Source organism: Rhinolophus sinicus, chromosome 14 (assembly GCF_057876585.1).
Source record: "Rhinolophus sinicus isolate RSI-liver-muscle chromosome 14, RSI-T2T, whole genome shotgun sequence".
NCBI lineage: Eukaryota > Metazoa > Chordata > Mammalia > Chiroptera > Rhinolophidae > Rhinolophus > Rhinolophus sinicus.
In genome coordinates, this window is record NC_142514.1 from 116,006,053 (window position 1) to 116,028,517 (window position 22,465).

Here is a 22,465-nt window from a genome sequence, read left to right on the forward strand (position 1 = left end):
CCCTGCTACCTTCCAGGACACCAGTGAGGGACCAGAAGAAAACTGGGTCCTACTACTTGGGCAGATCCTTGAAGGGAAGCTTCATCTGATGCCTGAGGCTCTGTGTGCTCTACTAACTAATGTTCATTGAGCACTTGCTGAGAAAGTGGTGGGTTTAGTTGTGTATTTAACAATTGTTCATAAACTGACCTTGGCTATTTATTATTTACTAGCTCTGATCACCAAAAGTTAAAATGTAGATGGCAACATAGCTGGGCCTGAATATGTCAATTGGGTAAAATTCATAAACTGCCTTTGTAAATAGCAGACATAAATTTTTACCATGTAAAATTCCTGCACAGAGGGCATAAGGTTTATGGTGAATCAGAGCTTTGTGACCTCTGTTACTTTAATTCAAAATATTGCCTGAGGTGGAACATGTCTCTTAGGCTGTGTTTTTACAATTCATGAGGCCCTGCTCTGGCCACAAAATGACTGGAGTGGAGTGTGCTTAAAACAATCATTCACTAATGAAACTAAATAATGGTTAATACAAATGTGTTTTCAATTTACATGCTTTTCAGATATTTGGATTTGGTGATTCTGCATTAAACTCTAACATATGCCGCTGTTATCCTTTGACAGAATCAGTAGTGATGGGTGGTCACATGTGACCACAATGTCAGGACACATAGAAGAGACTTGGGTCTGGACCTCTTGGGGCTACAAAATAAGTAATTTTATTAATGTTCATGTCCTTGAAAATGTCTCAATTTTCTAAATCACCACTTACCAAGCAGAATGTCTCTAACTTACCTCTGTGGTGTTGTATTTGCTTGACTTTGAAGGTGATATTGGCCTCAGGCAATACCCTATGTTCCCTGTTTGACACAGAAAAGGTCCTTGAAATTCTTTATTTTCACCTTTGATTCTGAGGGCTTGAGTTCACAAAATGTCCATCTAGAGAAAGGGTGGTTTTCTTTGGCTGCGAAACCTACAGTGTATTATAAATACCTGTATCCCCACTGCACTGGGGCATAGGGTCAGTGTTGTGTTCACAGTTGTAAACCTAGCTCTTAGAATATAGAAGCATACTGTGTATACAGCTTAGCACTAGAAAGCGCTCATAAATATTTGTCAAACCAAAGAGTAAAATTGGTGTCCTAGTTACTACTAATTCTAAGAAAAAAACTCCTCAAGCAAGGTTGGAGATTTTGTCAGGGCTGCATGGTTACAAGAGGAGGGGTATATGTGAATCCCCACACTGGGCACTGGGTAGGGTTGAGATCCAGTGGCTGGAGGGTGTGTGGAACAATTCCACAGTAGACAGTGAAAAGGGTAAAGAGAACAGGTTTCCATTATCTGTTCCAAAAAGCAAACAAGAAGTGATGGTGGTTGTGGTTGGGGACAGGGGGAGAATGAAATGCTGGGATTCTACTTCACCGTTAGCTTCTTTGTGACATTTAGATAAGTCACAGACCCTCCTTCCCTTCCTCTTTCCTCAACCCACCACCTTCTTCAGTCTGCCAAGACTGATGGCTTTTATTCTCTTGCTGACTGAATGTTGCTCTTACAGTTTTGCCAATTATTGCTACCCTTGATTATAATCCTTCAGTCAGCTCTGTTCCAAGACAATTTAAATTAATTTTGCAAATAAAATTTCACAAGGCACTGCATAATATGCTTCAATCGGATCAAAACATATTACATTTACTGTATATCAAATTAGCAAATTAGCTTTTGCACAGATTATGTTATTGTTTTACTTATGCATTTCATTACTTTTCTAGCTCTCATTTTTTAACTATACAAAGCTGCTTGAATTATAGCAGTGTCTGCTGAATAATACAACATCTTCTTATATTACAGCTCAGTAGAAATTTTTCAGACACATGCCACATGGGTAATACTAAACTATGCAATTGTACGGAAGTTCATTAAAGGCAAACTTTCAGAAACAGGTCAGGAAGGAAAATCATATTTTATGAAATACCCATGTAGAGATCTGGGCTCAAAATCTAAGAGAAAAAGAAAATGGATCTTAAGCTTGTAAGAAAAATTTCCAGGGATCTTTAACTCATTTTGACATTTATGACGGCCTCATGCCTAAGAAAAACTGTTTGGTGTCTTATTCTGCTTCACATAAAATGATTTTAGTATCTGAAACTAGAATGAGAGCTACAAAGACATGCAAAGGTACCCAGAGAAGCTGGTGCTTGCTCTTAGGTCTGCAAAATTGTCCTCGCCACAGCAGATACAAAACATAAGCTTCAAAGGCAGCCTCCATTCCTGTGATGTCTGCAGTCTCTCTGCTCTATGTGAGCATTCGTGGAGCTTGAGAGCATGGTAAATGACGGCAGCATGTCAATCTCAGGCTGTTATGTCTCTGATTTTTGTGCAGTCCTGGTTAGTGGTTGCTCTAACTTAGAAAAAAACGTGATCTCTGGCCTCTAAAGAAGGGCAGAAAGGCTTCTTTCTGAGCACTGGCCTTAAACAACTCCCTTGTAACCTAGGGGGAAAAAAAGGTAGGTTGTAAATGGCAGATGGAATGAGAAGTAATGTTTCTCCAAGTTCATTTTTTGTACAGTTATCTATTAACATGCCAAACACCGACACAGCTGCTTCTGTTGGCACGTTCTATGGCTTAGAGCTGAGTGTTTATGGGACATAGGATGGTCCCGGAAAACATTTTTGTGCATATGATCTCTTCAGATTTTGAAAGGTGCTTATTCTCAATCTATTGACATAAGATGTCTCAAAGTAACCAACTGGTAGCAGAACATGGAGGTCTGAATCCCTAAGAAAAATTGCTCGGGACATCTGGGGATTGTGCGGTATGGGAGTGTCAGGGAAAAAGAAACTTTCCTCTGCCCTTCTAGGTTCTTCAGGATAGTCTAAGAATTAAATTGACATGACACAAATTAACAGAGGAAAATAACCAAATTTAAATACATGCACGTATGTAAATACATACAAGGGTTCCATAAGAATACGGGACCCAAGGGCAAGGTGGGCAGTTGAGGCTTATATGCCATCTTGAGCTAAGGAGAAGTGGGTAGTGGTTGGGGACTGGGAAGGGCAGGAAAGCAATTCACATGGAAAAGCAAATATTTGGTAAACAAAAGTTTGCTGGACCAGGCAGAATCAATGGGACACTGAGTGGACTCTGATCTCTAGGCCTTGCCCTGTCCCCCCTACTGCACCTGGCTCATATTATAATATAGTTATCTACGGTGATAGCTGCCTTCTTGAAACAAGCACTCTAAATACATTCTTTCAGTCAGTAAGTGGGAAAGTCAAGGGTCTTCCTGATTTCTTTGTTTTTTGTTTTGTTTTGTTAAATAAAATTATACTCATACCCCCAGAGACACATTTTGGAGTGGCACAGTTTGCTTCCATACAGAGGGATAAAGCTTCCCCTGTACCTCCCCCCACCCCTCACTCTGCACCCCCCCTTTTTTTTTTTTTTTAACAAATCTTGGATTAATTGCCTAGCTATGAGAACTTGGGCAAATTTCTAACTTCACAAGCCTCAGTTTCCAATCCATAAATGAGAACCAGATTCCTTACCTTTTCAAGTTGTTGGGACATTTGGTAGATGCTCAGTAAATGATCATTGCCTTCCTCTCATACTAGGCATAGTCAGTACCAAATAATAAGCTCTTGAGAACCTTATGTGATGAATATGGGGAAAGAGGTGGCCACTGATTGCTCGGACTTTCAAGTGCTTCTATAGCAGGGCATTGGTTGTTTCCCATGTGGCTGGAAGATGCAGCAGTGATTGCTGTCCCTAACAAGAAAACACCTAATGAATGTCTACCTCCTGTAAGATGCGTTACTTGAGTAGATGTTACACATAAACGTGTCATGAATCCTGGGAAATCTTTGTAACTCACTCTCAGTACTCCTCTTTGAAGTTATATAATCTTCAGACAAGAGAGTGCTGGGTGGACTTCTTGGGATCCATCATCTTCTAGGTCCTAGGTACTCTAGAGGTTCTCACATGTGAGTCTTCCCATGCCACCCAGCCAAGCTATAATTAATAATAATGAAAATGTAGACATTTTCTCTTTTAAACATGGCAATAGGGAAAGAAAATACTACCTCTCCTTCCTCTTTTTCTTGGTTTAATGTAGACATGCCTCTATTGGAAAAATTCTAGAAATAATTAGACCAAACACTGGTGCTCCTGACTATAAGCACAACCAACCAATCCTCTCTAATATAATTTTGGGTGGACTGTCCTAATATCTGCTGTCCAATATGGTAGCTACTCACCACATGTAGCTATTGACCACTTAAAATGTGGTTAGTGCAATTAAATACCTGAATTTTTAATTTTAATTAAGTTTAAATTTAGAAAGCCACAGATAGCTGGTGTCTATTGGTCAGTACGGGTCTGGGCTATGGAACAGTTTTGTGTGAATAATTGAAAACCTAGAGCAAAGAAAGACTATTGTTAGAAGGGAATCCATCTGTTGCTTCTATAATCTGTTAAATTGGTCTGGCCCTCGAGGATTTACAAACAAAACATGGTTATTATTCAGTACAATTGCCTCATTTCTAAGCAGTGATGTCCCAAACAGGATCACATCATCATGTGAATTTCGCAAGCCTTGACATTAATATTTCAAAACCAAACTTATTAAAAGTGCTTCATTAGAATCACTTCCTCATGAGAGTGTTTGCCAATAGGAGAAACTTCCAATCAAATCATTGGGCCAAGGGACTTAATTGGAAAAATGGTTGTATATCCTTATCCTTCCTCCTTTCCTTGACACACCATAACTGCCATTGTCTTTTCCTAAGCCATAACTAGGTTAATATCTTTTCAGCTACACATATATAGCACCTACTGTGTCATGCACTATTTTAGGACAAATGTCTTGCCTACCCATCTTCATATTGTAAAATAAAATATATACGAAGTACTAAAATTTTTATTCATATGTAAAATTTATTTTTTCTGCAACCAAGGAAACTATCTATTGTGGTAATACCTGTGAACTGGAGCATTAGACTGAGTGTCTCATGCAATGCAGGTGTGGAGTGAAGCACACCCGACTTGAATAGGATATTAGAGATAGCACAGTATCAGGCTGACACCAAGGAAAGATGGTGGTTTATCTGAAGCACACAAGAAGTATAATAGAGCCTGCTCAGAGCAGTAAATAATTTTACTCAGTTACATGGTACTGAAGGGCCAATTTATGACTAGTATGTTTACTGTAAGTGCTTTTGTAAGACACACTGCTATAGTGTTGCATAGTTGTGATTATTTATGCTACTTGTATTGTACTGGAGCATTTTAAATTTTGATCTCTTGAGCATTCCCACCAAAGTTCTAATATTTAAAAATAAGTATATAAAAAATACATGCAAACCATTACTGTATAATATCTGTATTCTCCCTCAAAGAGTCATTTTCTGAGCCTAATCCATTCTTTTCATCCTTCCTTCTGGGAAAAAAAAAAAAAAGTCCATCCTGAAGTATCTCTAGTTTATTCCCAGAACTGCACCTCCTATCTCACCTCCAAAAACAAAGCAACCAAAAGCTGGGCCAGTAACCAATTTCTCAGTCAATCTTGAGTAAAAAGGCATATTGGAGGCTCCCTTAGTAGGAAGTAAAGGAACTGTGTATTCCCATCATAACTCTTACCAGAGTATTGGCAAAACAGAATGATCCAGTGGGTCTGGGAGCACCTTTGGATATACAAGATGTAATAATTTTAAAAAATACGGTGAATGTTTTAAGTTAAAAAAAAAATGTTTTAAGTTAAAAGACACATTGCTGTTAATCCCTCTCCAAACACTCCCCCTCACTTCGAACACAGTTATGCCATCATTCTTATCACTTCCTGAAGCAGTTCTGGAAGTTCTCTTTCATGTCTTTAGTTGCGATACTGTGGCTGCCTCAAGGTCCTGAAGTGATTCAAAATATTTACCTTTCACGGTCATTTTGACTTTGGGGAAGAGCCAGAAGTCGCATGGTGCCAGATCTGGTGAATAAGGTGGATGAGGACACACCATAATGTTTTTATTTGACAGAAATTGCCATATACCAGAAGCGGTATGTGCCACGGAGCGTTGTCATAACAGAGGATGAAGTGAAGACACTCAACAACTGCTTCAGAAAGTGGCAAGAATGACGAGATAAGTGTTTTTGAAGTGAGGAGTATTTTGAGGGGGCTTAATGGCAATGTGTCTTTTACTGTAATAATTTTTATTTTTTAACTTAAACATTCACCATATTTTGTGATCACACCTCACACACCATATTTCCTATGAAGCTATATGGGCCAACAAGCCACAAATCTCTATATTTATATCAGCCCTTCATAAAGAGGGGGAGTATCAAAGGCTGCAGGATAACCAAGCCCAGATAGATTGTCTCCCAGTGACCTCCCTCCCCACATTGGAGGGGTACCTGTCCTCACAGAACTATATAGAAAGAGTCCAGGGAGTACTTTTCAGGCACTGGATTGGAGGTTTTGCGGAAAACAGAGTCCAGGGGCCTCTCTGATAGCTTCTTATTTTTCCTAGTTATTAAATTATTGCCTCTTGTTCTAGCTCACCCTTGAATACTCTGCTTTATGATGCTGGAGCTGGCATTCAGAAAACCACATTTCTGCTTTGTCAACTTGTCCCTTGTTAGACTCTGCAGTAGGGGGTGCTGGACGAAGACTGACACGCTGGCAAAGAATTGAACTGATGAACTTCAATTCTTGTAGCTTTTCTGGATGTTTCCTGTGCATTTCCTGTGGTCTTCCTGTTACTATTAGAGTCACCTCAGGAATGTTCTCCATCTTAGTAGCAGCAGTTTCTAGCAGCAGGTGAATCAGTTTTTGTTTTTTCCAACATTTGTAGGAACAGCTTCATCATGCCTACCTAGGGACAATAGTACCAGCTGAGCTGTGCCCTCAGCCTTGGAGAGTCCACAGGGCCTGTCCTCAAAGCGTCTAAGTGTTAATGATCCCAGGCCTTTACCTGTTTGTTCCTTCATCCCTAGGAGTCATAGCTGCTTCCTGCAGTTGCCATCCTCTGAGTTCTGTTTTTACTCCTTTAGTTACCTGCTAACAACTTTGTATCTAGTTAACCATTCTTTATATTCACCTCTCTGATCAAATAACAGGTGTGGTTTCATAAATGGTCACTTCAATGACTGCATAGAAAACAGGATGTATCAAAAGTTAATGAGTCCTTTTTTAGAGTGACAAACTGGGTGATTCAACTAGGCCATGTAGTAGCTGTGTGTCATTGGCAGTGGCTGAAGTCCTTGGTAAGATTCAGTCACATGAAAAAGTCACACGAAATCATTCCAAGTCATACAACATCTGGATTATCTGCTTACTTGCCTGACTTCTGAACTGCAAGCCCTGTGAGGGGAATCACAGTGTCTCTCCATTCATGGTTCTATCCCCAGTGCTCATTTGTATTTGTTGAGTAAATGAGTGAATGAAAAATTAAACAGTGCCATTTTAGGTGACAGCAAATTTAACAACCATGGCCAAGGATCTCCCTCTACAATGACGGTTAGAAAATCAGACTAAATGAAAAACAATCCCTTAAAAAACGTAAAGGCTGACATTCCATATTCCCTTTTGCTGTCTCCAAACTTTCTACCCTCTGTTTCCAGGCATCATTGTCAGCTGTCTAAGAGCTTCAATTCTTGTAGCACTATTAATTACCTTAAAACATCATTCAACTGTAGCAGTCCTGGCAATCTTATTATCTCAGAGGGACAAGGAGCAAAGATTAGTTATTTTATCATTGAAGTAATGAGAATTTTACACTTCTCTAAAGAGATTTATGAGAGTAATTAGTCTAAGCAGGAGTTTTCAGCATGAGTGTTATTAGGTATAATAATTAACCCTAGTGGGGTGAGTTACTAACGACTTAACAATCATTGAGGATGACATGAAATTTTAATTTCAGGCATTTGTAAATACACATAAATGTGCATTACTAATAATTGTTTAATAAAACACTAAATAAAATTATAAAATCAATATAAAACATGAAGTGTCAGCAAATTTTATGTACTCAATCATTAGCCTATTTTTTCCGTGTTCTTAAAATACAATTACTTGTCAAAGAAAGGAGAGGGTGGCATTGCACACAAGCAGAGTGTCGGTCTTGGATTTAGATCCCAGATCTGCCACTTACTGGCTCTGGGACTGGATAAGTCATTTGACCTTCTAAACCTCAGATTTCTTCAGCTGCAGAGCTAGATATCAAAGGCCCTTTCCAGGCCTGGCCATCTATAACTACGGAAGATACAGACATTGCTTAAATCACGCAGCAATAGTTAGGGCCTAGGCCATCCAGATTATGAACTGAGTTCTTGATCCATAAAGAGAAAGTAAAATTAGGATTTAAGTGCCTACTATGTGCTACATTTTTCCATGTATGTGATCTTGAGCTCCTTTAAGTAGGAACGATGTCCCTATTATATAGATGAGGATACTCAGGGAACTTGAGGAACTTGCATAGCAGGTAAGAGTCTGAGTCAAATATGTTCTAACATTACTTCTACTTCTTACTGTGGAACATCTGTGAATGGGGATAATCATAGTCTTTACCTTAGGATCGCTGGAAAAAAATAATTTGATCATGCATGCAAAATTCTTAGCAAAATATCTGGCTCACGATAAATATTCTATGTTAACTATTGTGATTATTTTCAATGTCATGACTATAAAATGCCAGTCAAGTTTTGAACCTATGTCGCTTTGGTTACTAACCCCATGTAGATTTAATTATACCATTGTGATAAACTGAGAACTCGGAAAAGCTTTTTAATTATTATGTGTCCCTTTCTCCCCTATTTTGAACAGCTAATACATTATGCCTTAATAAATTGACAGGCACTGGATTTGTTATTAGTTATAAAATACAAGCATATCTCTCCATGTTACTTCATATTCCATTAAAACAGATTCTGTAATTCATAAAATATTTCCTAGACATAATAAGGTTAGTGCTTTGAACAACATTTCTAAACAAATTCATCTTACATGAGAACAAAACTAAAGTTAGTTCTTTGGTTTAATTTTAACAAGGCCCTTGGTAACATCCTAGAAAAGACAGGACTTAACAAACTGGTACAGGAGGAGTCTAGTTACTGCCTGCTGAGTGTTAGATGTTGGTTAAAAGTGATAACTTGATGCCTAAGTCATTTGCCTCAGTCTTTCCTATTTTAGAGTCTTCATCTGAGCCATAAAATTATTGGCGTGCTTATTTTCTCCATCTTCCCTAATTAGTACTGCAGCAGATTGGATTTACTGTATTTTCCAAAGATAGAAAATATATCCCATTCCTCATGCTTTCCTTACAATGTGAAATGGACATTCCTCCATTGAGAGATGGGATCTACATTTCTTCCTCTTGAATTTGAGTGAGTCTGTCTACAGCAAAAGTGATGCTATGTGATTTACAAGGCTAAGGCACAAAATATTCTTCCACCTTCTTCAACTCACTTCCAGGTCCGCATGGAAGCTTGGCCTTGGAACTCAATGACTATGCTGTAAGGAAGCCAAACAGCCATGAAAAGATCATGCATAGGTATCCTGGCAACAGCCCCAGCTGAGATCCCAGCCAACAGCCAACAGCCAACACTGAGTGCCAGACATATGTGGCTTACGATGATTCCAGCCTCCAACCTTTGAGCCACTGCAGCGACTCTGAGAGGAGCAGGGACAGGTTGTTTTCACTGAGCACTGCACAAATGCAGACTTGTGAATGAAATACATGTCCTTGTTTTAAGCCATTAAGTTTTCAAGTGGTTTATTATGTAGCAATGAAAACTGTAATAAGTATCATTCAAGATGCATTGTATTACATATATTTGGTAACTTAAGGCAGTAGAGTTTATTTTTTTATTCAAAATAAGTTGAGTAAACAGTAGACAAATGGTGATTCTAATTGAACGCATTATTTTCTTCTGCAGTAGTTTTATTCTTCATATAGAAGGGAAAAGTAATTACCCTTTTAAGTTTTTCTGGCTGGTGTAATAATTAAATTAACATGAAACAGAGGAACAGGCAAAAATAACCAAGTTTATTATGTATGTATCTATGGGGGTTCCATAAGAATATGAAACCTGAGGATAAATCAGGCAGTTGGGGCTTATAGGCCATCTTGATCTAAGGCGACGGTGGTGTACTGGTTTGGGACTTCAAAGGGCAGGAAGATAATTCACATAAAAATGGAAAGCAAATTAGGTAAACAAATTTTTGCTGGGACATCTTTAACAATGGGACACAGAGAGAACTTTGATCAAACTTGCCTTGCTGGGTTCTTCCCTATCACACACTTGTTCATATTAATTTATGATGATGTCCCCCTTCCTGGAGCAGGTCCTCTATCAAAATTCTTTTTGGCAGTTGGGCAAAAGGTCAAAAGTTCTTCCTGAGCTCTTTTTTTGTTTCTTAAAAATAACCAACTTAAAATAATCAATATCTGAAATAAGGCACATTTGGGGGTAACAAGCTCCACTCCCCCTCAATATTCATATAGCTATACATATAAAAGGTATAAACTAATACTATGAGATAAAAATAAATTCTGAGATTGAGTTTAAGTTAAACAAAATCTTTAGAAGAAATTGGATTTTTAAAAATATTAGAGTTCCAGCATTTTGTCATCTTCTAAAGAAAAGATAGAATGATTGATGTGACATATGCAAGCCATTGGGAATTTACCAAATAATCCAGAAGATTTAAATGACCTCTGGCATGGACAAAGGCTAATGAGAAATGTACTCTGCTTCTATCTGATGATGATTTCCTTTTTTAACACCACACTGTGAATTTTCAACAAACTAATCTTCTTTCAGGTATTTCCACTTATTTGTTGTTCCTGTTCTCATAGTAGAAACAGCTTTAAGAGAGATTTTTTTTTTCTTTTTCCCTCCTTTCTATTTTAATCAGTGTTGGCCAATCCTAGGCAAAAATTTTCACCCATACTATACTCCATTTTGTTACATGTCACGCCACTTAGTGCCCTCTTTCACATTCCAGCTCATCTCCCAAATCCTGTAATTGTGCTGTTTCCCTGGACTGCTTATACCTATACAAAAGATTTAAACTTTGTCTGCCTTCTAAGTCCTATTGTCAATGTTCCAGAACATTCTCTTTGCAGTATCTGGGATGTTAATGATTTGCTGAGTTTCAGGGAGACTTAAGACCCATAAAGGATTCATTTTGCCCTCCAGAAGAGCTAGAACTATGAATTATGACGTTGATTAAAGGGTAAACAATAAAAAGAAAGCTGTGTTAATGGTATCTAGCAATTACTTGACACATGGCCTCTGACTTCCCTTCTGAATTTAATCACAAACATCAAAACCAATTATATTATTTCCTGCTAAGCCCTGACCTTCTCTAAGCACCTTTCTTAAAATAGTACTCAGGCAGCCATGACCAACTGTCTAGAAAGAGAAGAAATGGAGAAACCTATTTGTCAGTTCAAATATGTAGTAATTAACAAGCCATTAGTCCTTTCTCCTGAGATGAGAACATAGTTACAGGTTTTTGCATTTTTGGTCCAACGTCTTCTCTTTTTCAAGCAGTGATGGGTTTCCCAGGGTTCCCAGCACTTATTCACAAATGAATGTTGTTCTTTCATTTTTTTTGCAAGTAAAATGAGTGAAATTTCTACCATATGTAACAATGGGCTGGGCTCTGACAAGTTAATGTCAACCAAGACGCCAGTCATATAACATTTAAATTTTCTCTGGTGTCCTTTATTGCTAGGTGGTTATATTGCACAGTATATTGCTACCAGAAAGGGAAAGAAGAAAGATTATGATAATAAGATAAAAGGAAAAACAAAAGAACATCATACATTACCAATTGTCTGAGAATTAGATTGCTTCTCCAAAGGCTAAATGAAAAAGTTTTAGAATTTTAGAAGCATCATATACTATTAATTCTCCATCAAGAACAATTGCAATTTTGTAATGGCACAGACAAACCAATAAAAATAGTAAAATAGTTGATGTTTCTTTTCAATACTCTTATTTGCTTTGCCTGTTTTTGTTTGTTTGTTTTTTGTTGTTTTGTTGTTGTTGTTGTTGTTGCCTCCCACATGCTCAGAATTCTCCTACTAGTCATATTCATCAAGCCTTAAGGTAGGGTCCCATCAAAAAAATAAGGAAGTGAGGGAAAGAGGGAAAAAAAATCAACATGAAATCTTTAAGTTATAAGCTAATAAGTGACATTTCCATCCACATTTTAAGAGTAACTTAAGAAACTATGGTTAGAATCTTCTGAGATCCTATTAAAACCCTGCGTGACACTAGAGTACCATGAGGGTTACGGAAGTTTATTGGTCTGTAAAGGGGAAAAGTACTCTCTGAACCCCGATTCTTCTGATTAAGGCTATCACTTAAACATGCCTGAAGGGAAAATGTTACTAGGGACTTTTTATCCCTCTCCATGACTTTATTTCTGTATGCCTTTATTTTTAATAAACTTCATTAAATGGAATGGTCCTATAAGGATTGCTGTCCAAAATATAATTTACAATCCCTTTTAAGAGAGCTCATTGTCCTTAGTGACCTTCAATAGGCACATTTGCAATCCCCTTCAGTAAGCAGGTGTGTAGCGGCTTTTAGTTTGGATATTTCAAATTGGATAGAATTGCCTAGAATTCCCTAACCCCAGGGTCTAAGTTACTCCGGGGAAGAGAAAGAGAATTTATGATATGAGCAATATCATCAGGAGTTGATCTAGCATCACCTAGAAACAATAGGCTCTGAATAATTGATCATGACCAGACCTGGAAAACACACTTACAACGTTGAGTTGGAAGGGCCATTCTGAAAGTAACATAATAAACTTCCTGTAATTCCCCTCCTGAGTAGAGACCAACTCTGTCAGTTGCAAAGTAAGCAGTTTCATCTGCCCTAATTAATTTGGGAACAAAAGGTAGATGGCACATCCAAATGGTAATCGTCTGAACAAATTCAGCAGCTGCCTTTGTTTATAGACTGCGTACACAGAGTCAGATGGAAAGATTTTTAAAAGAACAGTAAATGGCAATCAACATGGATAATGAACTGGATTAATGTAGCAATTAAAGTTTATTAAAATGAAGTATTACCCTTAGACAGAACCTGACAACGGTGTAAAAGCGGAAGCTTTCTGCTTTCAAACATTGAGGTTTAGCAAAGGAAATTTGAATGCCCAGGAGATCATAAAACCCATCGTGAATATGAATGGCCATGCTGAGACAGTTGAAGTTTAAGAAGTAATCTTAGAAGAGTGAAGGATTTAGAGCAGGCTAATTAAATATGTCTCACCTGGGAGATAGGTGTCCCTTACACAAAGGGTGCCAAGTTTTCTGCTGACAAAAGAGTCTCCTGCAGGCTAATGCTTTGTTCTTACCTTATGATGAGAAGGAAACTTGTGAATTATAAGTACTTCATCTGAATTCAAAAGACAAAGGAAAATGGGAGTGTAACAGGGAAGAGAGATGATGTGTAAGTTATTTTACAAATGTAAAACGTGATATTTGAGAGAAAGGAAGCTTGCAGCAAAATTAGTGAAGCTGTTCTCAGGAGATAGCTAAAATTATCAGATTTTATTAAATCACAATACACAGAATATACCCAAAACAAAGTGGAACTTGATCCCTGAATTTTTTTTCTATTATTCATTTGTAATATTGGGGGTAGGTAGGGATTTGGGGGTGGGAGGGTGTTATTCCAGAGAGAATAGTATATAAAGTTCTCCAAATTGTACTATTACAATTTGTCAGAATTTTATTATGGGATTTTCCTTTCTGCTAGAGGTTGTTACTGTATCTGGTTTGTTATCAGTGGTATGTAAACATGAAACAGTTTTATTTTTCTTTAATCACTCTCCCCACAAGTGCTGTGTTGAATTCCTCTTCTCAGCATGGTGGTAAATCTCGTAATAATACCTTATGCAGAAAATATCAACTTCCAAGTTATTTTATGATGAGGTAGAAAAAGAGTTAATAAAAGTGAGCCCAAGGGAGACTGCCCAGGCCTGCATCCCCTCCCCAGGGACCACCCAGACTCATTCCCCAAAGATAAATTTTTCTGTCCAAACACCCTTAGAAAGAGGAGATAAGACCCCAACTGAAACTAGCTAGACTTTAGCACTTGTGCAGACTGCTAGAGCCTGCTCATAGCTTGAACTACAGACTCATTATAATACAATTAAAATAAAATGAACATTATGGCTTGTCCCCTCTCCCCAAGGGTTTTTCTGTATGTATTCTGGGTAACAGCATGTGCAGAAAGAGACCTCAGTATATACGTCAAATATTCTGAGTTTGACGTCACATATCCTGCTGTAAGAAAATTTACCTACCCTTTCCTATGTAAGAAAAAACTAACCTGAAGTTAGGGGCAGTTGTCTGCAGCAGTCTGCTCTGGACTCTACCCCTGGCAACTCCTCTACCAGTGCTTGTCTTAAATAAACTTTCTAACTTCTATTCCTTTTAGGTCTTGTGAATTCTTTCACATCCTGCAAATGACCAGGGGTATCAAAAGACAAAACATTTTAACTTCAATTTAAAGTTCCATCGATGCAAACTTTCCCACACATGGCCAGACTTGAAGTTTGAGGAAGCTGTCCCTCATAAAGGGGTATGGTCTGGTTGTTGATTCCTCCCTTCTTACCCTTACCTTGAAGTGGAGGAAAGATATTGATTTGCTCCGGAAACACCCTTCTTCCAATTTTATAGGATTTTGGAAGTTCTCAACTCCAGTTGCTCATTAGCATCACCAGAGACATTTTTAAAAAATATCCATACCAGGGTTCTCCTTGGTCTCATACAAAATATTAAAGGTGAGAGAAAAAGGGCATGTTTCCATTATTTCAAAAGCTACTGATATTGCCCTCTATGTTAGTTTTGACTGAGTTTTATGGTAGCATTGACAGGCCATTAATATCCTCTAGGTGGCAGGCATCCCAGTGGTATGGCTGGGGAAAGGGTGTGTATGGAGAGTCCTTCAGCTGACTTCCGCATTACATAGAGAGTAGTACGAGATTTGGCTCCAGCCGGACTTCTCCAAACCTCCTTAAATTTCCTGTCCTGACACCACTACAGTGCAATCATTGGCCTTTGGCTGCTGGGGTCTCCTTGTCCCCAAACCACCTCTCTTTGATGGCAAAATGGTCTTCATCAGCTATATTCTATAGAGTCTGATTGAGACGTAAGAAATTCTAGTATCCTGCGTACACAAAAAATGGTGACTGGATAAGCAGAAAGCCCCACCACTGCCCTTTCTCTTTACTCTGTCAACTTTCTCCACGTCTTTTTCTTCTGCTTAAATAGTAATAGGGTGAATATCAACATAGCATCTGTATGAGCAGATGAACCAGTGATGAGATACCATGTGCTGCTTTCTGGGGTATCCCAGTCTTTACAACTGATTTGATCAATGCCATCTTCAATTGGCAGGAGGTAGAGTGGGCAGTTCATTATGTTCTGACTCCAAAGCCCAAGATTTTTCCACTAAGCAATGATGGAGGTAAAAGGAAAATCAGAACCCAGAACCCAGAAGTGAGATGGTGGGAATGCTTCGGTTAGCAACCCCATGTAAGAAACTAACTCCAGACACAGCCTGGCCATGATCCAATCTGAGGGCCTTGGCATTTCTCTACCATTTACCTCAAGCAATTCCTTTCACTTGTGCTGAATAAAAACATGGTCCAAAATAGTATTTCTCAAGCATAGGAACAATAATTAATTTAGGCGTAATGCAAAAGTAAAAACAAAAATCTACTATTTACAGTCTCAGAATACTTGCTAAAATAAGAAAGGACATATTTCTCTTCTCAGGTGTACAGGTAGTGTAATGGACTTGTCCTTTGGGGGAACTTTAATATGTATGATAATTTTCAGAGCTTCACAAAGCAATTATTAGGAGCTTCATTTACACTGATATAAAACTTTTACCTGTGCGGCCTGGCACTGGATCCTAAAATGTGTCATATTATACGGATCTGAGAAGGACTGCCAACCAACATCTTCTCAGGGACATAGCAGTGCTTTTAACTCAGGTAGTCACCTAGAAGCCTTCACGATCTGTGAGAAGTAGGTAATTTCACCGTGGGGATGCACAGATATAGACAATCAAAAATTTAAATTAAAGAAATAGGTATCAGAACTACAGGTAGAATCTCACAAATTAAAATAATTTCCATTTTAAAAATTAGTGAGTATACTTCTGTTTTCAGTAACAGCAGGCTAGGACATTTAGACCAATTTTTCCAGGAAAAACAACTGGGAAATATGGAGAAAATATTTTTAAATTCTTTTTTTTTTTTTAATCTTTGTAAAATTCTTGATACACTGGAAACAACAAAGCAGACCGAAAGAAAGAAAAAATGACAGTAACAAAATTAGGAAAATGAAGAAAACATGGAGAAGAGAGTCAATCCTTCAGTGGACTCTGCTTTTCCCAGAGTTACCTGTTGATTCTGGAGGGAAGTGGCTGAGAGACTGAGAAACTAAGTTATATGTGTGATGGTCAAACAGGGCGTGGGGAAATTTTGGAACCGAGGTCCAACAGGCAGAAAGGACTCTGGCAAATTCTTCAGGTTTTAGGTTGGGACCCAGCGGCACCACCTAGAAATAAGGAAAAACCATATATCTGTGTTGTGACTGAAGCCTAATTTTGAACCATCTCAAATCCTTGAAACTGTATTAAGGTGACCCAGGTTCCCCTCTGCCCCTACTTACCTGACCAAAGGAAATGTAAATCCTCTATGGAGGAAGATACTGTAATCCAGAACCTCAAATTATTTCTACAAATTTTCATGCATAATGAATTCTACTTTATTATATATCAAATCACACAGAAGTAAGATATTATAAACAAACAAGATAAATAATAAACAGCAGAAACATATGACAGGCTCCAATATTGGAGTTAGTGAGCACAGTTTTTAAAACAACTATGCCTATATATTCAGGGAAATAAAAAAGAATAAATGAGAATGGGGCAACAAACCAGGAATTATTAAAAAGAATCAAACGGACATTTTGAACTAAAAAAATGCAATAACTGAAATTAAGAATACAATGGGTGTTTTTAAAAGCATATTAGACATGGTTCAATAGAGATTTAATAAACTGGAATATGAGTCAAATGTCAATATCCCAAATGAGGTACAGAGAAATCAAATAATAAAAATGCAGACAAGAACATAAGAGATAAGGAAGACAGTTCGGTCTAACATAAAGGTAATCAGAGTTGCAGATAGAGGGGGAGAGAGTGAGCATAGCAATATTTGAAAATGTGATATTAAGAATTTCCCAAACTGACAAAAGTCATCAAATCACAGATTCAAGAAGCATTTCTAACCCCAAACAGGATAAATACACCAAGGCACATTGTAAAACTGCTAAAAGTCAAAAATAGAAAGATAATTTTTAAAGCAGCCATGGAAAAATATGTATATAAATTGGCATCAAAGAAGCAAAAGTCTCATCCCTAGAACACCATGTTAAAATAAAGATACATTGTCAGAAAGAATAACATGGTTATTCATTGTGGCATTGCTTGTGATAGCAAACAATTGGAAAACAAAAACAAAAATGTCTATCAGTGGAGGACTAGTTGAATAAAGCCGGTTGCCTGCACAAAATACTGCTCTGGGATATTCAAACATTGTGTGTTTCCCAATATGATGTAATATGAAGCACCGCCTGTGAAATATTCTTGCTGGAAATAGTTGACCCTGAATTTTACTGAGCTCTTAGAGTTAACTTCCAATTTGTAGGATATATGGGGCTAAACGAACAAACAAGTGACACTCCAAGGAAACAAACAGACAAATTCAGAATAGGATATTCTCCAGGGCAATATAAATTCGGTTCTTCAGTAAGACAATGGCATGAAACAAAAAAGGTGGCAGAAGGGAATTAAAAACGTAACAACCAAAAGATGATGGGGGACCTTTTTTCTTTTTCTAATTGGAATAAATCAATTATAAAAAGCCATTTTTAAGACAATCAGAGCAATTCAAATAATGACTAAGCAATAGATAACATAAAGAAATTGTTGATTATGTTAGGTGTTATAAAAGCATTGTGATTAAGGAAGAAAATGATCGTGTTTTTAGAGAGGCGTCCTAAATATTTGAGGATAAAAATGACATGAGATTTGGGATTTGCCACAAAACTACAAAAGAGGATAGATGAAGTAAATCTTGATCTTGATAATGGTTGAATCTATATTAGGGTTATATAGGGTTTCATTTTACTCTTGTATATTTTTTAAAAGTCACACAGGACATTTTTTAAGCGAATGTGTTTCCCAGAGATAGAACCTCAGAGTGCCATAATAATTAGATATTCATTGTCATGCATTCTTGCTGAAGATACTTACATTTCCTGTGAGTCAGGCTGTTTCTAGGGCACAGTGGTCAACAAGGCTGGCCCAGGCCCTTGACCTTAAAAGCTTACAGTTTTGTGAGGAGTGAATATGAGTGGGCAGGCAACAACAGAAGAGTCAAAGAGTGCATTCATGGTGTACAGAATCCTTTGGAAGAACACAGGCAATGTCTGGCCCGGAAATGGTGTGGGCATGGGGTCAGGATAACCTTCTTAGGGTATCACCTATGTCATTGAGAAGTGAAAGATGAGTAGAAATTAGCTGGGGAGGTAAGAGGATTTTACATCCCCACAGGCCAATATTTGGCAAGAGAAACTAAGTCCAGATACAAGGGACAGAAAGAAGGCCACACCCTATCTTTTGTCACTAAGGCCACTTGGGAGTACAAAAGATGGGTCCTGCCTCTACTCACTCTGCACAGTGATTCTAATTGTTCATGTGCACGCGAACCCCTCTAATCGGGAGCATCTGCCCTTGAGACTTACAAAGTGCGCTACTATTTGGTCACCTGTTTCCCTCTGTCCAATCTGTTTAAATATACATACAACAGGTCTTTCACTGTACCTCAGTTTTAACTACTCTGAAAATAAAACTGTCTGTGGTGACCTCCTTAGGGACCTCAATGTGAATGTTTCATACCTCGCAGAGTTTATACTTTTAGTATACATTTCTGGAACATATGCCCCGCACCCCTTTGGTTATAATCTGCCTAACCAGTTATAGATCACAAATCAACCAACACAAGCCTCATTTTTCTTTATGCAGTTTTGATTCTAGCAACAATTCCATGGTAAAGGCACTGACAACCCCATTTTAGAGATGAGGCGACAATAGGAAAATTAAGCAACTTGTCCAAAGTAATGACCTAAGATTTTTGTGAATGAAATCAGTTACCTACACCCCCCCCCCACACACACACACACTCCACAAACACCCCCAGAACTTCTGCTCAGCTTAGGTTCATACTTGAAAGGGCAATTGAAGCAGAAACTGGGTTTGTAGTTTCCAATGTTCGATATAGGGCTATGATAAGAGGTCAGTAATTCTCAGCTGGTTGGAGACGGACTGTTGCAACCTGTCTGAAAGTGCTGGTGGAAATAAAATGTCATCATGATCAGGTACAGGACAGCTTCAGAGAACCATGTTGAATAAATTAGCAACTTATACTGAATTCATGTTTGTCTTCTTCATACAAATACGCTCTGACTTCATAATCTAGTTTTTTTAGGACTTGTATAATATGTGAAAATTGTATATAATATGAGAATGTCCCCTCCCCTTCTATCTCAGCTTGGGCCACCCCTTATGTTCAACTCATCCCAGGTTATTGATTGCGTTTGACTCTCCAGTGTGTTCCATGAATACATGGAGTACCGTCCTGGATAAATAGAAACACATCCAATTCCCAGGAGCAGAGAGAATGGCAACAATGATTATGTGGTTTAAATAAATATAACAACAGTAATGCCAACACAATCTAGTCCCATGGTGAAAGTAATTTAGCATCCTTGTTCAGACATCTCCTTCTCTCCATCAATTACCAGATCAGCAAGAAATCACAAATTCCAACTGAGCCACCTGGATAATTGTAGAAGGCGTCTATGCTTGCTTAGCCCTGCAATGCTGAGCAGAAGGCAGGGCAGAGAAAGTTCCACTGCAGCAAAACAATCTTGCTCCTGTCTTTCTTTAGCAGCCTCATTCTGATGCATTGAAGCCTGGAATAAGTGGCAGTTTTATTTTATTTAAAATGCAGAAGCTCTCTCCAAATCAGAGTGCTGGAATGCTACACTAGTAACTGCTTCTACTTCTGGGTGATATTAGAATATTTATCAATAAGATAGTAGTGAAAAGCTGCTAACATTTATTGAATGTTTATTGCACGTACATTATCTCATGCCTCACAGCAATATTATCAAGTAGGTTTCTATGGTCTCCATTTTACAGACCAAGAAACTGAGACTTAAGAAGTTTAAGTAACTTGTTTAAGCTACTAGGTGGCAGAATCTGGCTTCAAATTCAGACATTTGACTCAAGAAATGGAATGCTAAACAAGTACGTCATGCAGGCCTTATACGTAGTATTTAAGGAAGGTCTATCTCTCTCACTCATTCAGGACACCGAGTGCTGCAAGTAACAGGAAACCCAGTCAACAACTTAAACACGAAACATTCATTATCTCATTCCATAGGACATCAGAGGCCACAATAATCCAAGTCTCCTGCAGAGGCTTTACAATGTCATCTGGGACCTGGGTGCCACCCATCTTTCTGCTTTGTCATTATGGGTCAGTCGTTCCAATACGGTTGCCAGGTGAAGTGCTGGCACAGCTGCAGCTCTCCTCCCACAGAGCCTTTCAGAGCCCAAAAGAGGTGGGGTTGGAGGGAGGTTTCTTTGCATACATCTCATTCTTGTAGGCAGGAAAGTCTTTTCCAGACGTCTCTCTGGAGAGTTTTCAGCTGTCCAAGAGCCCACACTTAAAATAATAACTGTCACTGATAATGACTTTGCCATGATTGGCTTAGTCTTATCAAAATTGACTGCTGCCATCCTGAAGGCTGGGGAGAAGCCCCATGAAGCATATCTAGTCCTAATACCAGAAGAAAATCGAGGTCTTGAAACAAGGTGGTCCATAGTGATAGGAGGCAGAGGGAACTGTTGGGTATTCAACAAAAGTTTACCACGTCGACTCCTTTGGCTGCCCAATACCCATACGTGCCAGTCTTTGTGCTAAAAATAATAGCCTCGCACTTACGTGGCACCCCTTCTTCCATTTCCTAAAGAGAGAAAATGCCAAGTTTTGCATCTGGCTGCTGGTCCTGGACATCTGGGTGATGCACAGTTTTCTTGATCGGTTCCATATGTGTAATCCTATGGCAAAAGGACAAATTATCTACCCACAACACACAAATGTACACTGGGAAAAGTGGAAGAAAACTGTCATGAAACTTACATTTGGACAGGGACAAAACGAGAATCAATGCAGAGACCCTGGTGCAAGTATCCCTACGATCTGGACAGGAGTAATGAGGACACTGCCCAAACAGCATAGTCAGCTTCCAGGACAGACGATCTGGAAACCTGGGTTCTGCCCTCTGGATGGCTCATCCTTCCTGACCACATCTGAGATGAGCGATATGTAACAGCTTTTTGGAAGGATTCAGCTACGCACTGCATGTAGGTTCATGTTCGGAGGTCTGAAATTTGCCTTAGAAGTTGATCATTCAGGTGTTCTCAGCCAGGATCGGATTTTCTTAGCCACAAAGTGAAACTCGATCTTGGCAGATGCTTCCAGTATTTTCAATGGGTTACCAACTACAGGTAATATTTTTGATTCAACATGGTTGCTCCTTTTGAAATTTTTGTCTCCCATCCACTGTTGTCCTTTGACTTCTGCTATCTGACCTTTTTCCTCTGCTTTAGTTTAATGACCTCTACCTTAAGACTTATGAAAAGCATAGCCTTTGTTGGAGAAGTTCCCACCTTTACTTGATCTTTGCAGACAGGCTTGCATCTCTTGCACTTAGAAAAAATTAATGATGGGGGACATTTGCTAGAGGCCTGAGGCACCAAACTTATTAATTTTATCTTCTGATAAGTCTCCTGTTTCCTTACTCCTTCATAAACTAGCTTTCCCTTGGGGGTAGAAAATGACTTTCCAGTGCTGCAAGACTTCAAATTAAAAGACTTTCAGCCAACTCAGTTTTCAGCCTATAGGCATAAAATGCCTCTCTTAGCAAAACCTGTTTTCTTTCTTTTTGTTCTCACAGGGGCCACATCTAGACAATTTGTCTCTTTCTTGTAGAACCTTACTGAAGGAGTTTATAAGCAGCCAAAACCCCCATACACTGAATTTTTCCTTCCATTTCCCCTAAACTAGAGCCAAATTAGAATGTAACCTGCACCCCAAGAAACAACTGGCAGTTGAAGCAAATATTTTGCAACTACATAACTTCTCTAATTGGAATAACCATTACTGTCCACCATTCTGTCTACTTCATTCAGCAAGTTCTATGTTTTATGGTCTGTTCCTTATGGCATTCTGGAACAAAATGTGTATCATGCAGGTCCTCTAAACTTTAAATAACAGGATATCTATTGAAAAGT